Genomic DNA, 20,268 nt, shown 5'->3' with positions numbered 1-20,268 from the left:
CTCTGGTAATCCCAGTTCTTTGGGAGACTGAGGCTGGAGGATCTCTTGGGCCCAAGAGTTCAAGACTAGCCTGGGCAACACAGTGAGATACTGTCACTACAAAAAATAATTTTTTTAAAAATTATCCAGGCATTGTGACTCATGCCTGTAATTGTAGCTACTCAGGAGGCTGAGGTGGGAGGATTAATTGAGCCCAGGAGTTCAAGGTTACAATGAGCTGGAATTGTGCCACTGCACTCCAGCCTGGAAAACAGAGGGAGACCCCTTCTCTTAAAAACAACAACAACAACAACAAAAGACCCAAAAACTCATCTCATGAAATCTCTCTCTCTCTCTCTCTCTATATATATATATAAAAATCTCTGTGTCTATCTGTCTCTGTCTCTGGCCTAGCTTGGTGGTTAAGACAATAAGACTCTGATGCCAGACTTCTGGGGCAAATTACTTAACACCTTATGCGTCAGTTTCCTCATCTATAAAATGGATTCCTGTATCGGATTGTTTTATTTTTATTTTTTAATTTAAAAAAATTTTTGTGGAGACGGGGGTCTTGCTGTATTGCTCAGGCTGGTCTTGAACTCCTGGCCTCAAGTGATCCTCCCCCCTCAGCCGGGATTACAAATGTGAGCCACCACACCCACCTTGTATTGGATCGTTGTTGTGAGGACTGAATGAATGAATACACACAAAGTACTTAGAATGATGCCTGACATGGGAAGTTTTACATAGGGTCAGATACTAACATTATTTACATGGTATTTGTATGGATATGTGTGTGTAAAGAAAATGTTAAAGCAATGAAAAGAACTGATAAATTACAGATACAGACACAGGGTAGGAGCCACCCTCTCTCTTCTTGTTCAGCACAAATGAGTGTTTTCTGACACATTTATCAATTGGTTTGGAGGCCTCAGGAACTGAGGCGCCGGACAGACAAACCTCAGCAGGGCAGGATGGGCCTGGAAACTGCTTGGCTCCCAGTGACCAGGAGGTGTCTGGGATCCAGGAGCCGCAGATCCATTTCTCTGATTTCACTGTGACGCTGACAATCTGGCTTTAATAGCTTGTTCCTATCTCTTGTACTTTTCTGGGGTCCTCTGGGGAAACCAGAACTCAGCCCTCTAAACTCAGAAGGTGATACTGTGCCCTGGGCCTGCAAGACTGGCCTGGCCTGGCCATGGCCAATGCTCTGACAACCTGCCCTCCACTGTGACCAAGGCTAGAGACTCTGGGGCTGGGGACGGATGCTTCCAGAGTATGGCCTCTGGTGAGAAAGCGGGACTTCTCCTTGTCACGGGGCTCTCTGTGGGGGCCAGCAGACAAGCAGCAATCTCTTACAGAAGGCATCTTGGCTCTGGGTGGTGAGCACCTTGCCCAAGGTCACAGCTGGAAAGAGACACAGCCAGGTGCTGACCCAGGGCCACAGGCTCTGCCTCTCCAAAGGGGACCAGCCCCTCTGGAACCCTGACCCTAACCCTCTCCCAAGAAGTTCTCTCCAGAGCAGCCTTAGCTCCCTCGTGAGTTCCTGGGGTGCCTTCTCCCCTGAATCCTGAGCCCTGGCCAGACAATGCCCCAGTGACTCTGCAGGGCCTCCCTCTTCCTCCTCTGCCACTCTGCAACTCTGCCATGTACAGCATGGCTTTCTGTCCAGCCTCTGTGCCGTGGCAAGCACTGTAGCCCCAAGCAGGCCTGGGATGTCCTTCCCCTTTCACCATCTATCTACTGAAATCCAGCCTGTTTACAAGGCCTCCTCCTCCCTGGAGCCCCCCTGATCCGTCCAACCTGAAGGCCGTCAGTGTCGGTGTGTCTTTGGGGCTCTTAGCCCTATTCCCTGTATACCCAGGCCTCTTTCCCTGCTGGGTGTGGGCTCCTGGAAAGAAGGACAAGCTTTTGCCCGTGCTCTGAATAAAAGTCTGTCCAAATCAATTTAGTATCTCCCTTTCTCCTCCTATCTCAGGTGTGCGTACTGGAGTGAAATCCTTGTGTACTATGCACTGTCATCTTGGCCCTTGCAGGACTCTCCTTCATTTAATTTTTGTTTAATTACATATTTGCTCACTTGTTACCCCTCCTTTGCCTTTTTTTTTTTTTTTTTTTTTTTAGAGATGGGGTCTTGCGTCTTGCTATGTTGCCCAGGCTAGTCTCAAACTCCTGGGCTCATGTGATCCTCCCACTTTGGCCTCCCAGAGTGCAGGGATTACAGGCTTGAGCCACTATGCTCTAGCCTGCTTTTTTTAAATAAAGATTTTTCTCACATATATATATATGCCTAGACAATATTCTGTTTGATTTGACTTTTTTTTTTTTTAAAGACAGAGTCTCTGTCAGAAGGCTGGAGTGCAGTGGTGAGATCATAGCACACTGTAGCCTTGACCTCCTGGGCTCAAGTGATCCTCCTGCCTCAGCCTCCTGAGTAGCTGGGGGCATAAGTGAGCACCAGCACACCTAATTTTTTTATTTTTTGGTTTTTTTGTAGAGATGGGGTCTTGCTCTGCTGCCCAGGGTTGATTTGGCTTGTTTTATTAGGGGAAAAAAAGCTGTATATATTATTTTTAGCTGTCCATATAATTTCTTTCTGTTTTTAGTAGAGACGGGGTCTCGCTCTTGCTCAGGCTGGTCTCGAACTCCTGAGCTCAAGCAATCCGCCCACCTCGGCCTCCCAGAGTACTAGGATTACAGGTGTGAGCCACCGCACCTGGCCTTTATGTATTCTTTCAATACCTTATAAACCAACTACATTTTCTGGGTTCTAATAATTTCTCAATATATATTAATACTCTTCAATCTTTTAGGTACCTAATCATATCATCTCCTAATAATAAAAGTATTAGAAGGAAGGAAACAACATTGTTATTAGTTAAGGTATAGTTTGGCTCTTGGTTTTGAACTTCATAAGAAGGGTAGGTACAGCTGTCCCTTGGTATCTGCAGGGGGATTGGCTCTAGGACCCCCTGAGGCTACCAAAATCCCCGGAGGCTCAAGTCCCTTATATGAAATGGCTTACTATTTGCTTATAACCTATGCACATCCTCCTGTATACTTATATTACCTAATACTACATACAATGCTATATAAATAGTTGTTGCAGTATATTGTTTAGTGAATAATGACAAGGGGGAAAAAAAGTCTGTACATGTTCAGTACAGACACAACCATCCATTGTTCCCCCCAGATATTTTCGATCTGTGGTTGGTTGGATCCATGGATGTGGAACCCACGGGTGTGGAGGGCCGAATGTATTTGTCTTCTGGGACCAGTCCTTTTCACTGAACACCATGGTGAAGATTCCTTCATGACCTTGTGAGAAACTGTGGGTCATTCGCTTGCACTGCTGACTGATGTGCACTGTGTGAATGAATCTAGCATAATTTACTTATCCATTCTCTTGTCGATGGGCACTTGGATTATTTCCAGATTTTTGCTACTGGGGACAGGGCAGCTATGAACATTCTTGTCCACGTCTCTTGGAGCATACCAGAGAGCGTCTCTTGATTTGCTGCTGAAGGGGCATTTGCTGGGTTACAGCCTCTGTCACGGTCAGCTTCATAATAAGAAAAGGCCAGACTGGTCTCCCTGGTGGCTACTTGGGGCTGCACCCTGGCAGCGACAGGCTGGAGGTCTTGCCACTCCGCCTCTGCTCCAGCACTTGGTGCTGTCAGTTCATTTTTGACCTTCAAATGGTGTAAAATAGCATCTCAATGTGGTCTTAATTTGCATTTCCCTCATCACCAGTGAGATTGAGCATCCTTTAGATGGTCAGTGGACAAATGTGTTTCCACTTCTGTAACAAGGCTGTTCATGTCTTTTTTTCCTATTGCATTATTTGGGTTTTTTCTTATGGATTTGCAAGAACGCTTTATATATTTTGAGCTATCCTTCCCCGCTTGCACACAGCAGACGTCTCCAGTTTGTGGCTCGCTTTTCACTTTCTCCAAGGTGTCTGCACTTCTGTCTTCCTCCCGCACCTGCACCAGGGAGACCCAAGGGCATGGCTACAGTGTGTGTCGGGGTGGGGTGGGTGTCTCCTGCCCTTCAGAAGCCCCTTTACACTGACCCCACTGCTCCTCCTTAAAGTCCCTGGGGCTTTAAGGGACCCCTCTCCTCGTCCCTCCCAGCCCCCCTCCCATTTTTCGCAGAGGCGGGCTGGTTGGGGGGGCCACTGTCGGGCTGGGCTGGGAGCGGGCATTCTGGGGCAGGGAGGGCCTCACTGCGATGGGCTCCCCCCCCAAGTGTATTTATCACTTCCGGCTGCCCACCTTGGGGGCCGGGCCCCCTCTCCGCTCGGCTGGGCCGCAGCCGGCCGCGAGCGCTCCCCTGGGGGCGGAGGCCGCGGGGGAGGGGCTCTCCGGTCCAGCCCCTCCGGAGGCGGGGGCGGAGGGGGGACGGAGTGGGGGCGGGGGCCAGGCCTGTGGCAGGGGTGCGGAGGGGGCTGCGGAAGCTGCCGGAGCAGATAAGGGCAGAGGTCTGTCCTCCGGCGAGACAGTGCGGGACGCCGCCTCCTCCCCCGCCCCCTCCGGAGCCAAAGTCGGCCTGGAGACCCCCTCCCCCCAACCCGGGGCTGGGCATCCTGGGCCGGAGACCCCAGGGAGTCGTGGGGGTGGGGCTCCAGCCCGCTCACTCAGCCTCTGGACCAGTGACAAGTGACAGCAGGGATCCACGCCTTAGTGATCTCAGCTGGAAAATGGGGGTAGGAGCCCCATTTTCCCCGCGGGGCTGTTGGGGATGGAACAAGCGCAGGCTGCAAAAGCCCTCTGTGGGCTTGGACTGCTTTGAATGGTGGGTCCCCGAGCTCCCCTCATGGCTTTATGCGTCCCCACTGCAGATGGGAAAGTGGGGGTCTCGCACATCCCCCACGGAGCCAGCAAGCCAGGAGCAGGCGGGGAGAGGGTGGAACTCTTTCCACTGCCCCACTCCAGAGACAGATCTAGGTTTTGTGGAGCCTGAAGCTTATACAATTTGGGGGCACTCTTTAAGGAATACCAAATTGCTGGGGCCCCGCCCAGGGCCTTGGAAGGGGCGGAGCAAGTGAGGAAGCTCAAGTCCAGCTTTCTTAGCATCCCAGCCGCACCGGGCAAGCCCCCCTGGAAGAGCTTATACCCCTCTTCCAAGAAAGTGGGAGACTAACCTGTTACAGGGCAGGGTGACCCAAGGCAATATGGCAGGGGCCCGCCCTGGAGGAGGTGTGGTGCCGCTGGTCCCCAGCCCTTTACATGCCCAGACTGCAAGCCCAACCAAGAGCAAGGGCAGTCAGGCATTTGGAGATGGAGCCACAGCCGTGCAGGGCCAAGCTTGACCCTGCAGGCTGGGGTGGTAGGGAACAATTCCTAGGGGAAAAGGAAGGAGGACCTGGCAGGCGCAGTATAGTGCGTGGGACTTGAGTCAGACGGCACTGGGGTTCAGTCCCTGCAGGACTGTGTGGCCTTGGGAAGTCTTCCCCTTGGTTTCCTCATCTGTAAAACGGGGGTAATAATTGTACCGGCCAGAGCTGTTATGAGGCTTAAATGAGACCATGCATGAAGAAGGGCTGAGCCCATGGCCATTAATAGAAACATATTTCCCTTCTGTGAAATCTCCAGGCAAGAAGAGCTATTTTTCTTTCCATTTTCTGGTTAAATCCCTCACTCAAGGGATGTTCTCACAGCTGCAGAGCTGGAATTTAAATGCAGGAATGTCTGGTGCCAGCTCTGACCCCCAGGAATGCTGCCTCCTTGGGCCTGTCTCCCCGGGGAGTTGAGTCCCACTGGTGGGTGCCCGCCCAGGACAGGGAGCCGAGGGGGCTTCTTAGCCCAGGAGGCTGATTGCCTTTCCAAATATTATCATCTCCCTGCCCTCACGGGCACATGAGGTTGGAATTTTTCCAACTCTGACATCCTCCAACCTGGACCAGAGAAGCAGGAGAATTTGGGAATAGGGAGAGGGCAGGAGGGCTGGGAAGGAGCCCCTGGGCCTGGGGGCAGTATCGAGGCTCCACAAGTTTCCAAGTCTTTTTCCAAACAAAGAGGTGCTGCTTTGCCTCAGGGTTTGCATAGGATTTCCACTGGACTGGCACCAGAAAACTGAGTTCTCATCTCAGAGCTGCCCCCTTCTCGCCAGCTGACCTTGCACCAGGCCCTCCTCCCCTCTGAGCCTCAGTTTCTTCATCTGTGACATGGGGATGAGAATACCCCCAGCTGCAAGGACCACAAGATGTCGTGTGTATGGAGTGCCTGGTCAATGTCACCAGGTGTTCTAACAGTCTTGGGGGTCTGAGGATGCCATGTGAGGGCAAGGAGTGCCAGCAGAAGTGGGGAGTGCTGCCAGGGCAGCAGAGGGGCCCCCGAGGTCTCTGTCCCAGAGAGGGAGCACCTTGGGGCCAGGGCTGGGAACCCCAGCTTCAGCACTCTCCCAGATCAGGAAGGGTCAGAGCGAGGCCAGGGGCCCTGAGGGTGCTCAGAGAAGAGTGGGGAGCTGAGGTTCTCACCCGACTCAGGCAGGTGAGAGAGAGGAGGAGGAAGTGGGGGCTTCTGGGAGGACAGAGGAGGGCAGCCGCGGAGTGGTGCCGCCACATGATCACTCTCAGGCCCCGTTCCACGACTTCATTTGTCTCTTATGCAAACTTTCAAGGTAGGCACTTCTCCCCCATTTTCCAAATGGGGAAACTGAGGCACACTGCACACGCTCTTGGATCTGTCTGGCTTCATAGCCTGGATTCTTACGGTCACTGCCACTTTCTTTTCTTGTCTGTCTGACAAGGTTGCAAGTGAAGCAGTGTGATCCTCATCCTACAGACGAAGAAACAAAGGATCCCGTGCCCTCCCTCCCAAGAGCTCCAGCTCCAGGCCAGCAGCTGTCTGGGAGACATCACCGAGAGACCCAGGGCTGGGCTCCCAGTGAAAGCGGAGACCCCTGGAGTAAAGGAGTGAGCTCACCATCTCAGGAGGGCTTCAAGTTGAGGTATCTGGAATCTCCATCAATGCACCCCAACAGCTAAGATGTAGGAAGGTCTCCTGGGCATGGGGGACGTGGCTCATGGTGGCCCCAAAAACTAGCCAATATTTTTTCTGAAATTCCTTATTTTATCTTAAAAAGTTCGTACAAGTTTACATCCTTCTGTTTTATATGTGAGGACTTTCCCCTCCACCCCCCAGCCTTTTTTTTTTTTTGAGACAGTCTCTCTCTGTCACCTGGGCTAGAGTGCAGTGGCTTCAGCCTAGCTCATGGCAACTTCAAACTCCTGGGCTCAAGCGATTCTCCTACCTCAGCCTCCCGAGTAGCTGGGACTACAGGCGTGAGCCACCACGCCTGGCTAATTTTTTCTATTTTTAGTTGCCTGGCTAATTTCTTTCTTTTTTAGTAGAGACAGGGTCTTGCTCTTGCTAAGGCTGGTCTCAAACTCCTGACCTGAAGCAATCCTCCCACCTCGGCCTCCCAGAGTGCTGGGATCACAAGTGGTGTGAGCCACCGTGCCTGCCCCCCCCCCCTTTCTTTAAGTTTTTCCTCTCAGTCTGCTACCTGAGGGCACCCTCCAGAAAGACTCGCAGTGGTTAAGTGGTCACATCCTGTGGCTGTGTATCCTGTGCCCGCACAGGGCTCCTCAGGCCCCACACCCCAGGCCCCTGGGTCTGGCTGGGACAGGGCTGAGCTAAGCGCCCTGCCTGTTGTCACAGTCTGCAGCTGCCCCACCTTTGCTGGGCCCCGCCTGCTGCCTTAGCCCTCTCTCCCCTCCTGTCTCGCACACGTTTGTCCATCCAGCCCCAATCCTCCTGGTAGGGGTCCTCAGGATGCCTCACCCCTCCATTTGTCCCTGAGGGTCCCTGGTGCAGAGGGGGCACGACCCATCTTCACCCCTGTCTGCTGGGCAGCCTGACCAGCCCACAGCCCAGGGGGTTCTGTGCCCAGTGAGAGGAAACTGAGGCCCAGAGATGAGAGGCGCCTCGTCCCAGGGAGCACAGTGAGCAGAGTTGTTGGGTGCTGGGGGTGTCTCTCTGCAGGTGGGGGTGCCTAGGCCCGAGGAGAGATCTGGGCACTGGCCAGAGAGGCAGGAGGAAGGAGGGAAGGCCATGGGGTGCCCGGAGGCTGCTGCCTGGCAGGTCCCCGTGCCCAGGCTAGGGAAGTTTCTTATTTCTCCTGCTCTGACTTCCCCCTTTGATTTATTATAGCTATGAAATGCTCCGCTCTCTTCTCTTTTCCTTGCTGTCCCCGGGGCTGGAGGAGCACAGGGCTCCCCAGGCACCAGGCCTCGGCCTTGCTGGACTCCCATCTCCTCCCGGCAACTGGGCCTGGGGAGCCAGAGGCGAGAGGTGAGTCGGGCGGCAGGGTGGGCTGAGGAGGGGCCCAGGCCTCCCCGAGGCAAGCCTGGGCAGGACCGCAGGTGCTGGCAGAGCCCCCGCTGGGAGGGGCTGGGGCTGGGCAGAGGGTGTGGCAGGTGTGGACTTGACAGCAGCCGGCTCCCTGGGGTCTCGGGGTGGCTGACTCTGAGCCAACGGCCTTCGTGAGGCTTGGGGATCAGGCCTTGTCAGGGTCTGACGGCTGGGCACAGATTCTTCCTATGCCAAATGCAAGGTCAGAGAAATGGCTTCTCTGTGACCCCTGACCCCATATTCGGATTGATAGCTCTGGCTCTGGCTGGTCCGGGGCTGGGGCTGAGGACCTAGAGGAAGGCCTGAGGCTGGAGGCCTGAAAGACTCTGGGCTCCTAGAGGCCACAGCTGGACATCACCCTGAGGCCAGGCCCGGCCAGCGTCTGTGTCTGGCTCCTCGGCAGGCCCAGCAGCCGGAGCGTTTCTCCAGCCACCGTGTGGTGCCTGTGGTAATGGGGCTGTTGGCGTTTTGCAATGGGCCGGGGCCGGGGAGGCGGCACACACATGCTTCCTGTGGTGACTGGGCGCTTCCTGTTTTCTCAGGCGCCGGCCTTGCTGCTGCCGATGTGGAAACAGGGGCAGCTGCAGCCCGGGAGGCTCCGGGCCGGGTGCCCCGACCCTGCCCAGAGGGCCCTAAGTGGGCCCACCTCTCCCAGGCCCCAGCCCCGGGCAGGGGCGGTGATGGCCTGAGTGCCTCCCACACCAGGCCCCCAGCCTTCCCTTCCCCAACAGCTTCTGCCAAGGAGAAGGGGCCAGGCAGGGCCGTTGCTCTGGCCGTGCAGGTGTCCAGAGGTCAGAGGTGCAGGGACGAGGCTGGGGGTCAGGGCACGTGGCTCTGGTCTCGGCTCGGCCCTTCACTCACCTAGTGCCGCTGACCCACCCCAGGCCTCGGCTTCCTCTTTTTTGCAGTATCTCGGCATCCACGGTCTAAAATCCCTCGCCTGCTTTTGCACCAGTTGTGACAGTCATTGAGCTTTACATTCCAAGGGACTAAACTTTGGGGACAGCACTGAGGCTGGGCCCCTCAGAGGTGGGACAAGGTGTAGACTGTGGCAGGGATGGGAACTGGAAAGGCTGGCGGCGGAGTGTAGGACAGGGCCTGCGGGCGGGGGCCCAGGTTGGAGCAGGGCTCGGAGGTGGGAGGTGGGAAGACCAGGCCCAAGGCTGGCAGACAGGGTGTTGACGGGACAGGAGGGCATCAGGACACAAGCTGATCTGGGGGGACTCAAAAGTGGAGGAAGCTTCTAGGCACTTTTTTATTCCTGTGAACCATAGGAAAGGGCCTGACACCCCTCACGACCTTCTTCAGGAGGAAGACAAGTGGTCATCGGCGGGGTGGGGGCAGGGCCAGCCCTTCCCTGCTGCCAAGGAGGCGGGTGCCAGCATGGGGAGAGGTGGGAGCCTCAGGAGAGACCCGTGCCTCTCCCCACCTGCCGGCCGGCCTGGAGTGCCACCCCTGGGGCACTGCCCTCTTCCCGAATCTGTTTTGTTTTTAAGCTGATATTGCAAGAAGGGGAGGGGAGATGACTTTGCTTCTTGTTGAGTTTGCTGACAGCATCTGACCTCTGGAGGAAGAACTTCTTTGCAGGAAGGCCAAGGCCCAAGCTTCCTGGGGAGTGACCAGTCCACTGGTTGAGTTCAGCCACCCCCTTGGTCCAGGAGGTTCTGAGATGCCCATCCCACAAGTATCTCCCCCAGAATCCCAAGGCCTGCCCGTCACAGCACAGGGACTGGTCCCAGCCAAAGAGGCCTTGGGGATCTCAAGCCCCGAGGCCCAGTCTGAGGGGCCTTCAGACCAGCCACCCTGTGCCCTGCCATGGTGCCCGGGTGCTGAGTGCTGAGTTGGCAGCTCGGCAGCTGCTTCTGGCCACGGAGGCCCAGTTATAAATAAGTTCCGTGTGGCCGAGTCATCAAGTTCTGTCGCTGCTCCGGCCCAGCTGCATTACCTCAGTGACCACAGGTCGGGCTGCCCAGCCCTGGGCCCACCAGAACCCGCCCACCCAGGCCAAAGGCTGGCCGGGCAGGTACCTCCTGGGGCCCTCTCAGCTCCAGGGTCTGAGCATCTGCGGCATTCCAGACCTGGGCCTCCCTGGACACAGGCCACAGAAGGATAGGGCCTGTCCTGCCTGCACGGAGCCGGCAGCTATTTACAAACCGAAACTGGGAGAAGCGAAGTGGCTGTGGCCAAAGTGGCTCCAGGCCCCGGCCCCCACTCCCGCTCCATCCCCGCAGCCCATCCCCCATCCCCATGGCTTCCTCTTTCCTTCCCCCACAGCTCCCCGACCTCCCACTGCCCGGCCAGCTCACTCCGGAGGACCTGCAAGGACCTCATGTGAACCCCAACCCCACACCTGCCCGGGGATCCCCTTCTTCTCTTCACCCCAGGACCCCATCTGCCTGAGCTCCGTGGAGCGGCCCCCTCCCACTGGGCCCAGCCCACCCTGGCCTGCAGAAGGCTCATTCCCACAGTTCTCAGTTCCCCTTCGTGCTTGGAAAAGCTCCAAGCCCAATGGTCGCCATGGTGCTGCTGGGCCCTGCCCGGGTTTGGCTTCTCTGGGCACCTTGGCCCTTCGCAGCAGCCATGCAGGGCGCCAAGGGATCAGGAGTGCTGCACCTGGGGCCGTCGGGGGCACGTTTCTCAGCAGGAGGCCACGGCCGGCCATCGGCAGTCGCTCTTGAGTGGTTTCCACCCCCTTATCAGGCTGGTGAGAGTCAGGCCTTCCCGAGGTACAGACTTAAGCAGGGACAGATGGACGCTGGGCCCACACCTGACGCAACTTAGGAGCTGGCAGGCCCCAGGGAGAGCCCCCCTGTTATCAGTAACAGTTTACATCAGTCCGCTTATTCCACCCTCAGAATAAGCCTATTCTGTTATCTCCGTCATAAAGTGGAAACTGAGGCTCTGAGAGGAAGCTTTGTGTCCAAGGCCAGCTAGAAAGGGCTTGGAGTGAGATTCCAGATTTCATCAGGAAATCTGAAACCCAGTGCCCTTCTCTCTCCATCCAGCTGCCCCCTGTTCTGTCTCATACCTCAGCCTCCCTCCTGGGAGGACGGACATTTCCCAGCACTGTGACCAGGGCAGCGGCAGGGCTGGCTTGGAGCTCAAGTGGGACGTTGCCTTCCTTGGCCGGGCCATCAGCGCCCAGGGGCCCCTGCATTCTCCCCTCCCCTGCCCCAGGGAAAGGATCTTCCTTCCCTGTTCCTTTCCTCCTGCCAAATCCCAGCTGAAGATTAGGCTGGCCTGAGCCCCATTCTGCCATAGTCAGGGGTTGACAGTTCCACCTGACCCTTCTGAGCTTCGGATATCTCTTCTGTGAAATTGTCATTCCACAAATACTGAGCACATACTTGACGCCAGCCCTATGCTGGTTGCAAGCTGTCTCTGCAGCCAGGACACAGCCCCTGCCCTGTGAAACCCATAGTGCCATAGGGAAGGCAGGTGAGTTACAAAATCCTGAGAGCTCCAAGAGAGAAGTCAAGGCCTCGGACTCAGAGAAGGAGCCACGAGTGCTAGCTGGGTGGGGAGAGGCACTATTTGGGATGGGCCCTGAAGGACAGGAAAGAGTTCGCAAGCAAAAGCAGGGTGGATGGGCTGTCCATACTGAGTCACACCCGTGTGCCTTGGTTCCAGCAGTTCCCTTGGCCTAGAGTGCCTTTCCTTCTTCTGGGCATGGTGAACTCCTACCCATCCATCAGGGCCCATGGGCACACCATAGCATGATCAGGTCTGGCCTGGCCTGGTGGCTCCTCAGTTCCCTCTTCGTGCGCAGGGCTTGGGCAGACCTGCAGGCCAGGCGTCCTCTCTCACAGCACCCTCACCAGCCCCACCCAGGCAGGCGTCTGCTCCTGGGCTCCGGCCCCCGCTGTCCCCTGCTCCGAAAAGCACCGTTTCCCTTTTCTGGGTGACCACATGCTATGCACAGGGAATTTCCATCACAGCCTGTGGAGCCTCTGATTCACTCAGGCCCCTCACGCAGTTAACTCCTTCCAGGCCCAGGCCTGTGGCTCCTGCACCCAGGGCTGTCCCCCACCACCCAGCCCAGGACCCCTGGGCAGCTCCGCACTGGCCTTGGGCCCCAGAGCCTCGAGACTGAACTCAGCCCCCCACTCACTGGCCCCGCAGGACCCACTCGCCCCCTTCACACTCAGAGCTCCGACCCAGGGGCTCGCAGCGGGCACCCAGGCAGCTTTGTGCGGAGAGCACAGGCTGGGGAGTAGGACGGCCTGGGTCCAAATCCTGCTTCTGGCCCTCATGGCCTGTGTCGGCTGGAGGAGGTGTTAAGTGTCCACTGTGCGCGCGTTTCTCGTGTAAAATGGAGCTAATTTCGGCCGTATTGAAAAGAGCCAGCCTGCTGGGCCCATGGCGGGAGCTTAGCAATGACTACTTTTCCTTCTTTGCACAGGGCACCAGTCCTCCTGTCACGGGTCCCTACTCCAGAGCCAGCCCCTTCTCCCGGGCTGGCCTTCTCCTCCCAGGAGCTGGTTGCCCAGACAGGGAGGGTGAGAGACGTGCGGCCCCGGCCAGGCAGGTGGGGGCTTGTGGGGACGGGGAGAGGAGGCTGGGATGCCATCAGGGCTCTCCCCTGCCAGCTTCCTGGCTCCCCGCATTTCTGCTTTTCCAGGGTGGTGAGGAGAGGCCCAGGTGGGAGCTCTGAGGGGCTGAGGACTTCTGAGCCCTGAGGCCGGACAGAGTCTTCTTCCTGCCTTCGGTGGGTCGCCAGGCATGCATGTCACACATGGACAGCACACGTGTCATCCCATTGACTTCTCGCAACCCTGTGCCGTATGTTCCATTAGTGTTTCTGTTTTGCAGATGAGGACACTGAAGCCTGAGATGTGAGTGACTGGCCCTCAGCCACACCATGAACGAGGGGCAGGGACAGGATTCTAATCAGGGTCCCCAGAGCCACACTGCTAACCTCTGCAGGGCTCAGTAAGCCTTTGTGGAGGTCCATGGAGGACACTGCACTAATTGAACCCCTACTGAATACGAGGCAAAGGCTTACACAGATATCTCCTTTAGTGCTACCCAGAACCTTGCTGGGAAGTGGGGCTCGTTGGCCCCACTATAGAATAGGAGCATCTGAGCACGGGAGAGGGGAAGGAACTCACCCGGGGCCACACAGCCAATCCGGGGGAAAATCCAGGGGAACCTAGAGACACGGCATGGTGCAGGGGGCTCCGCGGAGGAGGGGCCTGGGGTGGGAAAGCGGCTCCTGTCCTCAGTGAGCGAACAGGGGGTGTGGTGCTGCCCGTGGTAAGCAGAAGGAAGTCACTGTGGGTGGCGGTGGGTTTGAGGTGCCGGAGGCCTAGTGATGTGGCCAGAAGGTGAGCTCCCCAGCTGTAGGCCTGGTCAGCAGGGACGGGGGTGGGCAGGTGGCCAAGATTTGGGGCTCAGAGGAGCTCTGGCTGCTCATGGCCATTGGGGCTGGGACGCAGGGGACCAGGAGCTGAGGCAGAGTTGGAGGAGAGACTGAGGCAGGGCTGGGGACAGATGGGGGCAAACTGGGAAGGAGACAGTCTGGGGAGGCAGCCTGGAGGAGGCAGCTCTTGAAAGACACGGCCTCAGGGCGTGGAAGGGGGTGGGCTGTGAGCAGAGGCTGGGAGATTGAGAAAGAGGTTCTGGGCATGTGGAGCAGTGAGTGTCCTCCGGCTGGAGGTGAAGGTGGGGCTGACCCATGGGTGGCAGGGGTGGCTGGCCAGACTCTGGGTCAGAGGTTTGGGCTTCAGCCTCTGGACAGACAAGAGCTAGGGAAGATTTTTAGGTAGGGCAATACCCATGGGAGAACCTGGAGGCAGGGCCAGCTGCGGAGGCACAGGCCTCAGGGCCATTCGGAGTGCGGGGGAGGCTCACCACTCACCAGCTCTGCGCCTCACCTCCCTGCCGGCAATTCCCCGGGCTGTAAAATGGCACTGATGAGGCCTGCCTCGTAGGATTGCGTGAGGGTGGAGTGAGCTGATGCAGGTAGATGCAGGGGCTCAACCAGTGTCAGTGCCTTTGCCCTGGCCTTTGTCGTGGCCCACAGGCACTGCACCCGCGCCTGCTGTGGTCAGGAACTGGGGCTAGGATGCAGGCAGGCCTGGGTGAAAGCCTCACCTACACCTGGATTGGCTGAGCCACACTGTGCAAGTCATGGGGCACTTCTGAACCTCAGTCTCTTCATCTGTATGGAGGAATGATAATGGCACCGACTTTAGATTTGAGTAAGACAGAAGGCACCTGTGGTAGCGCCCCATTTTACTCAGAGTCAAAGCCAAATTCCACACCACAGCCTACCTGAGCCGGCCCTGCCATATATTACCCCTGCTCCTGGCTCTGCTCCATGGGCCTCCTCATGGTCCCTGGTTCCTGCTCCTGCCTGGGGCCTTGGCTCTGGCCGGTCCCCCGGCCTGGAACTCTTCTCCAGATACCTGCCTGGCTCCCTCCCTCGCTTGCTCCATGTGCCCAGCCCACTGCCATTAATACTGCAAACTGCCCCCAGCCCTCCACTGAGATCCCCTCACCCAGCTGCACGTCCTCACTTCCTAGGGCACGTGTTGCCTCCCAACATGCAGCAGGACATGCTGATCTACTGTGTTCCTGTGGGTCTTGCCCTGCTGCAGAGCAGGCCCCCTGCGGGCAGGGATGGAGGCCCCTGCCTGCTTGGGTGGGCTGGCACGCAGAGGCCCGGAGTAAATGGTTTGTGGAATACCAGTGCCCTAAAGGGCCAGCCCAGTGCTTGCTGTGACCACAGCTTGAGGAGCTCTGAGGGGCCCAGGTGACCCAGGCTGGGGCCCAAGGAGCCTCTCCCAGTGTCTCAACTGCGAGAGGAAGTTGCAAGACAGCCATTTCTGTACACAGCCTCAGCTCTTTTTGGTCAACTTTCCCAGCTCTTGGTCTGAGGCCTATATTTTCTCACATGCCCTGTCACGCCCTGTGGGGACCAGTTGCTAGGAAAGTGGGGGGTGCCATTTCCTCATTTTTGAGCTCTTTTGGACTGAGGTTGAGGGGTCTACAAGGTCAGGGGTCATGTTCCCATCTGTGGACTCAGCTTCGAGGACACCTGCTCAGGTTTCCTGTTGCCTGCCTACCCTGTGATTGCATTAGCACCCAGCCTACCCCCATCGGCCACCCAGCCAGTGGGGGTGCAAAGGGCCTCCCCCGCACTCCGCAGGGCCCAGCCCTACAGAGCCACCCACTTGTACAGCAGGGCTAGGAAGCAGCACGGCCTTGTGCTGCTGGGCCCTACAGAGTGACGGGCAGGGTAAACAGGTGCAACCTTTATTAAGAGCAGTGTGACATATCTATCTTCTATCTATCTACCTGTCATCTATCTCAGAACTTATGCCTTCGACCTGGTAATTGAACTTTTGGGAATTTATCTGAGATATACATCTGCATATATGTAAATGAGCATATGTTATTGATTGCAGCATTATTTGTAATAGCAAAAACTGGAAACCCGAATGTCCATCAGCAAGAGATTGGGTGAATAGATTGTGACAATGGAGCACCCTCCAGCAGTGACAACGGGCCACAGCGACAGCGACGTGCAGCAACACGGCAGGAAAAAGAAGCAAGATTCAAAAGGATATTGACACTATGATTCTCTTTATGTAAAGATTAAAATCTGTTGAGATAAAAACTAAATTATCCAAGATCAAGGCACCAGGAAACAAAAAAGCAAAGCAAAACAAACAAAACTATATTGTTAGGCATGCTTATTTAAGAAAGCAAGGAAATAATTACTGAAAAAGTTGGGACAGTGTTACTTCTAGAGGGAGGTGTGGGACATTTCGGGGTGTTTCTGGGGTGCTGGTGATATTTCATTTCTTGACCTGGATGGTGATTACACAGGTATCAGCTTCACAATTGTTCTTTAAACTGTACATAAATGTTGCGTGTATTCTTCTGCATGAATGATGTTTCTCATGATTTAAAAAGATGACAGTATATCCAAATAGTGGGATACTATTAAGTCATTAAAAAGAACAAAACACCTCTATATGCATGGGTGTGGAATAGATTTAGGAAACAAAAAACCAAGGGAAACTACAATGTGTTTAGTATGTTACCCTCTGTGTAAAATTTAAAAAAGAATTTATCTGCCTACACGATTGTGCCGGCTCATGCCATCTCTAGACAGATACATGAGAATCAGGTAAGAGGGTGGTTGTTTACTTGTGTGTACCTTTTGAATTTGGTACCATGTGCATGTATTATCTATTCAAAAAATAAAATAATTAAAATGATGTTTTTTTTCTTCTTCATTCATTGGAGCTTCCAAGATTTTTGGTTTCAAACCAATTTCCTACTGATGAGAATGAGACAGCCACATTCTGGCATGACGCACTTGGTGATCTCTGCCAAGTCGGGGACCCTCTCTGGCCCCTGTTTACTCCTGTGCAGAAGGAGCCTGGGAATGTGCTGCTCCAAGGCCCTGTGTCCTCCAGCCACCTGCTGTCCCTATCTCCCCTGTCCCTCTCTGTCCCCCTTCCCCTTGCCCTGCTCCCTCCTCTTTCTCCCCCACCGAGGTCCTGCTGCCTCCTCACCTCTTGTCCTGGCTCTCACTTCTCTCTGCGCCCTCCGTTGTTGCTTCTCCTTCCCTCCTTCTCTCCTCCCTGCCCTGCCTACCCGCTCCCTGCCTCAGCTTCTCAGTCTCTCTTCTTTCCTCCTTCCCCTGCTTTCCCTGCCCAGTAACACCCAGCCCTTCCCAGAGCCCCAGAAGCCAGGATTCAAACCCCAACCTTCTGTCTACAAGCTGCCGACCCTGGGCCTGTCACTGGTCTCTTGGGCCTTGGTTTAACAGGTAGTTGTCTTGGTTACATGACATTCTAGGCATGCCAGCCACTCAAAAGATAAGGTTTGTTTTTTTTTTTTTCCTTTTTAAGGAAGGAGCTGTTAATCCTGAAGTTGTGGATTACTAGACCCTTCCTGCTCTTGGCATCTGGGTCGTACCAGTCCCAAGAATTTGAGTTGCAGCAGGTTCCTAGGGAGGTGAGGGGAAGAGGCCTCTGGTGTACTTTGGGAGGAGGGGGAGCGGGAGGAGGGGTGGGAAGGATTTGTTAATGTGCTAATGGCCACTGGCACTGCCCACAGGGTGGGAGGCACTCTCCCCATTCCAGAGATGACTGGTTCTGGACCTCTTTTATGGGTTCCTGACCCAGGCCCCTTGGCCTTGGCCATACTTGGAACAATGGAAGGTTTTTCTTCTCCTTAGGCCCCTTGAATCTTAGGCCTCAGGAATACGTAGCCTAAGGGCTCCTGGCTGCACGGACAGAGAAGGCCACACTCCCTGCCTATAGCCAGCAAAGGCTCCACAGTTGCCCCTGTGTACAGCCCAGGCTCCTCCGCATGGCACTCAAGGCTCTTTGCCTTCCCATCCTGCTTTGCTTCCGGCTACAAGGATGGTGGCTCACTGCTCCCTTGTTGCTTTCCTTTGCTCAGGCTGACACCTCAGCCAGATGTGCCCTTTGTCTTGCATGATTTCCCCAGGCTATCCTACCCAGGACCCTGACCAAGTTAATTTTCCCAAATTCACCTAGCACCTCCTCTCTTGTGCTCCCCCCACAAAGAACCATACTCTCTGTTTATATGTCTCTACAGCCTGAGCTCCTGGAGGCCCCAGGCATGCCTCATTCGTGTTTGTCCCTTCGCAGCACATGGAAGACACTCAATAAAAAGTTAGTGATTAAATGAATGAATGAGGAGATAGACAAGCACATAAACAAAATAAACCAAGACAATAATGAACACATGAATGAATGAACACATCAGGCAGGACCTAGTTCTTGTGGAATAGATAACCCCCTCTTCCCCAGTCCAGTCAGCTGGGGCTTGGCCTTCTTGTTGGGGAAGTAGGGAGCAAAGGTGGAATGATGTCAAGCCACCCTGTCTCTCCCCTCCTCTTGGGGAGGGACCTTGGTCAGGTCCCTAGGGAGCCCTGAGGACTTGTGACCTGGATGCTTTGGAGAGTCCCAAATACAGATGCAAAATGTCAATGAAGATGGAAGTGAAGTGGAACTAACGGTGAGCCCAGAGCTTGAAGCCCTGGTCTTTGCTTCCAATGAAGAAACACTTGAGGACCTAGAAATCCACTGGCAAGGAGGCAGGCTTGTCTTAGTGGGGAGGGAATATAAAGCAAGGGGGTGGCCGGGCGCGGTGGCTCACGACTGTAATCCTAGCTCTCTGGGAGGCCGAGGCGGGTGGATGGCTCGAGGTCAGGAGTTCGAGACCGGCCTGAGCAAGAGTGAGACCCTGTCTCTACTAAAAATAGAAAGAAATTATCTGGCCAACTAAAATATATATAGAAAAAATTAGCCGGGCATGGTGGCGCATGCCTGTAGTCCCAGCTACTCGGGAGGCTGAGGCAGGAGGATTGCTTGAGCCCAGGAGTTTGAGGTTGCTGTGAGCTAGGATGATGCCATGGCACTCACTCTAGCCTGGGCAACAAAGCGAGACTCTGTCTTAAATAAATAAATGAATAAATAAAGCAAGGGGGTAAATTACACAGGGGAGGAAACTGAATGCTCAAGAAGCTCTTTTCCAGCAGAGTGGACTTACCAGACATCCATGGGGAAAAAATGCCTCTACTCAGCCCTCCACCCTCCAGACTAGATCAGGAGCTCTCTGAAGGCAGAGATCTTATACAATACTTTTCTGTTTTCCCAACACTCAGCTTAGAGTCTTGAAGTCAATTGATTCTGGGAGGATACATGGATGGATAGATGGATAGGTGGATAGATGAATGGATGAGTAGATGGATGGATAGGTGGTGAGTGGATGGGCGGATGGATGGAGGGATAGATGGATGAGTGGATGGGTGGATAGGCAGATGAGTGAATGAGTGGATAGGTGGTGAGTGGATGAATGGATGGATGGAGGGATAGATGGATGAGTGGATGGATGGATAGATGGATGAATGGATGGGTGGATAGGTGGATGAGTGGATGGGTAGATGGATGGATGAACCAATGGATGACCAGATTCATAGATGGATATACAATGACAATGGATAAACAGATGGAAATATGATGGATTGACAGCAGATGGGTGGGCTGATCTATGGACATGTAGATGGCTAGATGGACAAGTAGATAAACAGATGAGTGGGTAGATGAATTGACTGACAGACAAATAAATGGACAGTTGGATAAATGGATAGATAAATGAATGTATGGCAGGCTTGATGAGGGGACAGGTGGATGGGAAAACAGATGAATGGATGAGCAGACAAGAAAGATTTGTAAACTAGGAAGACTAGACTGATATTCAGGCATTGGCAGTGGGTGGGGAAACTGAGAAATCTGGGCTGGGAACAGAGCCCTAGGGATTTGGAAGCAGCTGTGGTACTCAGGAAGCTAAGAGGGGAGGGTGTAAGAACCCAGGACCCTCCTCTGGTGGAAGGGAAGCCCATGAGAGACTCAGAAGGAAGGAAGGAAGCAGCACTCTGTTGAAGACTCTACCCCCGAGACCAGCTCCAGCCCAGGTAGAACCTAGGCAGTGGGGGTGCAGGGCCCACAGGAAGAGCCAGGTCTGGCAGTCTGCTGGGTCAGAGCCCTCAGCCAGCAAGGCTGACCCTAGAAAGTGGAGGTCCCAAGAGGCCACCCTTCCCAGCTCTGAACTCAAGGAGGTGACTGTAGCCACGTGGGGATCTCAAAAGAAGCAGGCATTTGTTGCCCTAGGGGTTAGAGAGGCTCAGCAGGGCCCGGAGTGTGGAGGCAGCAAAGCCTCCCTCCCTCCCTCCCCAACCCAGCCCCCAAAGCCACCCCTCTAAGTCCCAGCTTCCTCTGGGCAAGGGGCCTGGAACCCCATGGCTTCCCAGCCAGCCCCTTGAGCACCACCTGCCCCAGCCGGCCAGAGACTTCCTGTAGCGCAAGAGATTTATGCAAAAGGCTGGGGCGGTGATGTCACCCCAAGGGGACTATCTCCCAGCGGCAGGCCCTTCGAT

The sequence above is a fragment of the Eulemur rufifrons genome, chromosome 6, assembly GCF_041146395.1.
Source record: "Eulemur rufifrons isolate Redbay chromosome 6, OSU_ERuf_1, whole genome shotgun sequence".
Lineage (NCBI taxonomy): Eukaryota > Metazoa > Chordata > Mammalia > Primates > Lemuridae > Eulemur > Eulemur rufifrons.
Note: the sequence above shows the minus strand (reverse complement) of the source record.